This window comes from Canis lupus, chromosome 32, assembly GCF_011100685.1.
Source record: "Canis lupus familiaris isolate Mischka breed German Shepherd chromosome 32, alternate assembly UU_Cfam_GSD_1.0, whole genome shotgun sequence".
NCBI classification, from domain to species: Eukaryota; Metazoa; Chordata; class Mammalia; order Carnivora; family Canidae; genus Canis; species Canis lupus.
The window spans coordinates 36,043,968-36,048,490 of NC_049253.1; the positions used below are offsets into that span (position 1 = coordinate 36,043,968).

The window sequence follows — 4,523 nt, forward strand, 5'->3', positions numbered from 1 at the left end:
TGTGGTCTCTTAATTCCCACAAGGACTCTATGAGGTGAGGTAGTAATGCAGACATGTTATGTGCCTGGCCCAAGGTCACGCAGCTGGTAAGTAGCAGATGCAGAACCAGGATGCCAGTCTGCCAGCCCCCAAAGGCCATACTCTTACAACTGATGTAAACCACTTCCAAATAGGAGTAAACTAAGACTGTCCATCAGAGATATGATTAAGATGGAAATAGAGCCTACAAGATGAAAAGTCATGATGCATTTTCAGGATGGAACTGATGTGTTGAAGGGAAGATTGAAAGGAATCATTTCTAGATCACATCTGTTTAGAGATTAAGTACAGATATGTACTATTATATTCTATAATTTATATTTTTCTTATTAAATAATAATCAAGGGAAGAATGTGAGCTGGAATGTGGTAGTTGGGAATTATAAAACATGTTTTTGTCTGCATACATTTATTGCTAGCTGGCTGAAGTGGAAACCGTGTGACAATCCATAGAGGTCCCAGCAGGGTGCCCTGGAAAGAGACTGGCCCCAGAGCCTGATTCCTGCCAATGACTCTGCATGGCACTGGGAACTCATTTCCTTGAACTAGTAGTATTCAGTGCTTCTATCTGTAAAATGAGGACAATGGATCCGGTCCAGTTTTTAGTTCTTGTGACTGTTTCCAAAGGAATTAAGCTCCATGATGTACTCTGACTTCGGAAGTAGAAAGTCTATTATCCATCCACTAAATATATATATATATATACCGATTAGACTTTGGATTTTACTTCCTTTTTTTTTTTTTTTTTTTTTTTTTTTTTTTTTTTTTTTTTAAACATTTTTTTAAATTTATTTATGATAGTCATACAGAGAGAGAGAGAGAGGCAGAGACACAGGCAGAGGGAGAAGCAGGCTCCATGCACCGGGAGCCTGATGTGGGATTCGATCCCGGGTCTCCAGGATCGCGCCCTGGGCCAAAGGCAGGCGCCAAACCGCTGCGCCACCCAGGGATCCCTGGATTTTACTTCCTGTTAGAAACATTTCTCCTGTCTCTAACTGTACCTGGAGCACACACACATACACACACACACACACACACACACACATTCTCTCCCTCTCTCTCTCTCAGACTCTGTCTTTCTCTTTCATTCCTTCTGTCTCTTACCTGAATATCCAGTCATTCTTTCAGGTCTCAATTTAGAAGTCTCTCTGTTAAGGAAGGTTTCGCTGACTCCCGAAGTCTTAGAACACATACGTGTTCTCTTGACCTCTATAAAAGAACTCTTGCCTCAACTGTCACAGAGATGTTGTGAGGGTTGGCGTCGATAGTGCTTGTATCATCCTTGGCTCATAAAAGCACTCAGTAGGAGCATCTGGGTGCCTCAGTGGCTGGGATGGAGTCCCTCATCGGGCTCCCCATGGGGAGACTTCTCCCTCTGCCTATGTCTCTGCCTCTCTCTCTGTGTCTCTCATAAATAAATAAATAAATAAATAAATAAATAAATAAATAAATAAATCTAAAAAATGCACTCAGTTACTATTAACTAACATAACAATCACGATCATCATCATAATTATTAAGCTTATGACACCATGTTTTATTAGTTTCTTTGAATCTCTGTGTCATCTAATAGGTGTTAGGTTTAGAGGGACCATAATGGTCTGACTTACTATTGCATCACCAGCAACTGAGCACAGTGAATGACAAGAGTAGGTAAATATGTCTTGACTAGTTAATGCTACATAACACATAGCAGTTTACATAAGGAGACTTTCATTTCCACAATAAAGAAAATTAAGCCTGTAAGCACTTCTATTCTAGTGGAATAGACTGAAGCCTGCCATTGAAAATAATCATGTTAGGAGGGTTATAATAAAGTCATGAACTAAATTTTCCAGAGACATAGCAGAAGAAGTAATTGATATTGCCTGAGAGGGGAGGTACACAACACTTGAGTCAAGCCTTGTAGAACCAGAGCGATTTTACTTAGCAGCAGAGACGTGAGAGAAGGATTTTATATCACCCAGGAGGAAAATGGTATAAATAAAAACTGCAGAACATGTTTCTACTACTGGCTTACTAGATCCTTTGGAGGGAGCACTGGGGTAAGAGAGAGGGTTAGTAGATAGTAAAGGGAGATGACAATGGGCAGATAGGTTTAGACTTTCAAATGTCTTAAATGGTCATGCTATTATGTCGTGATATGGAGCTTTCAAAAATTTCCTCAACTCTTCATCATCACTGTAATCTGTATCCCCACTTTTATGAAAAGCTAGTAAGTGTTCACTGCAGCTACTCACTTGGGATTATGTTTTGATTTTCTCTTTAACATTTCCTCTTTTCCAGCCTCCATCTCCATTTCTGGAACGTCTCTCAAATTTAGATAATTGTCACCCACTCTCTGCTGCTGAGTTCAAGTCATTAAAATATTACCTATCTGGTCTCCTATTTGCAGATCACTGCCAGTTATTTCTGAAACATTAAACATTGATCTGATCCACTATGTTTCTGCTCTAAATTTTAATTTAATCTACCAGAACCACTATTTACTTTTAAAATAATGTTTTCTGTGCTCACTTTGGCAGTACATATACTAAAGTTGGAACAATAGAGAGAATATTAGCCCCTGCACAAGAATAACATGCAAACTCATGAAATATTAAAATAATATTTTGTGAGGAGAAAGTATTGTAGCAATGTTCCACATGCTAAAAGATTTCTACATTCTCTTTTATTATCTCTCTAATTATTAAGAGCTTGATTAGTAAAGTCATAATCAGTGGACAAATTATCATGAATCTGGTGAATAAAAATCAAACTGCTAGGAAAAACTATTTTTTAAAGATTCTATTTATTTGAAAGAGAGGAGAGAGAGAGCACAAATAGGGGGAGGGAGAAGTAGACTCTCTGCTGAGCAGAGAGCCTATGTAGGGCTCCATCCTGGGACTCTGGGATCACAGCCTGAGCCAAAGGCAGATGCTTAACTGACTGAGATACCCAGGTGCTCCCCACTCCCTGCTTTTAAAGATTTAATTTGTCTTCTGTGCATTTTTAATTGGATTATTTTGGGGGTTTGAATCACTTAAGTTCTTTATATATTTTGGGTACTAACCTTTTATAAGATATGTTATTTACAAATATCTTCTCTCATTTAGTAGGCTTTTAGTTTCGTTGACTGTTTCCTTGGTTGTGCAGAAGCTTTTTATTTTGGTGTAGTCCTAGTAGTTTATCTTTGCTTTTATTTCCCTTGCATCAGGAAACATACCTAAAAAATGTTGCTACAGCCAATGTTAGAAAAATTACTGCTTTGTGCTCTCTTCTAGAATTTTTATGGTTTCAGGTCTCACATTTAGATTTTTAATTCATTTTGAGTTAGTTTTGTGTGTGTGTGTGGTCTAAGAAAGTAGTCCTGTTTCATTCTTTTGCATGTAGCTGCCCAATTTCCCCAACACCACTTGTTGAAGAGACTCTCTTTTTCCCATTACATATTCCTGCCTCTCCTGTTGAGGATTAATTGACCATATAATTGTGGGTTTGTTTCTAGGCTTTCTGTCCTGTTCCGTTTGTCTGTGTGTCTATTTTTGTGCCAGTACCATACTGTTTTGGTTACTACAGCTTTGTCATGTAACTTGAAATCTGGAATTGTGATACCTCCAGATTGTTTTCCTTTTTCAAGATTATTTTGGCTATTTGGGGTCCTTGTGATGCCATATAAATTTTAGAATTATTTATTCTAGTTCTGTGAAAAATGCTATTGGAATTTTGATAAGGATTGCATTAAATCTGTAGATTGCTTTCAGTAATATGTACGTTTTAACAATTTTTTTTTCTACCAATCCAGGAATATGGAATATCTTTCCATTTTTGTTTGTGTCATCTTCGATTTTTTTCATCAATCTTTGATAGTTTTCAGAGTAAAGGTTTTTCGCCTCCTTGGTTAAGTTCATTCCTAGGTATTTTATATTTTTGGTGCAATTATAAATGGATTTACTTTCTTAATTTCTCTTTCTGTTGTTTCCGTGTTAGTGTATAAAAATGCAATGGATTTCTGTACATTGGCTTTGTATCCTGCAAAGTTATGACTTAATTTAACACCTCTAATAGTATTTTAGTGGAGTCTTTAGGGTTTTCTGTGTAGAGTGTCATGCTATATACAATTAATGAAAATCCTACTCCCTTTTTTTTTGTCTGATTGCTGTGGCTAGGTCTTCTGATACTTTGTTGAATAAAAATGGTAAGAGTGGATATCCTTGCCTTATTCCTAAGCTGAAGGGAGAAACTCTTTCACTTTTGAGTATGATGTCAGCTATGAGTTTTTCATGATCAATTGCCTTGATCATGTTGAGGTATGTACTCTCTAACCTACTTTGTTGAGGACTTTTATCATGAATGGATGTTATACTTTGTCAAATGCTTTTTCTGCATATACTGAAATGATCATGGTTTTTTTTTATCCTTTCCTTTATTGATGTGATGTATCACAGTGATTGGTTTGTGAATATTGAACTACCTTGCATCCAGAGAATAAACCCCACTTGATTGTGG

At 37.1% G+C, this 4,523-nt stretch overlaps 1 non-coding gene across 1 annotated transcript; it reads left to right on the top strand.

Annotated features, from left to right (window-relative positions):
* Positions 1-2,547: 2,547 nt before the first annotated feature.
* LOC119867262 lies at positions 2,548-2,649 on the top strand. Its single transcript, XR_005382997.1, has one exon. It is a non-coding gene; the product is annotated as a U6 spliceosomal RNA (small nuclear RNA).
* The last annotated feature ends 1,874 nt before the right edge of the window (positions 2,650-4,523 follow it).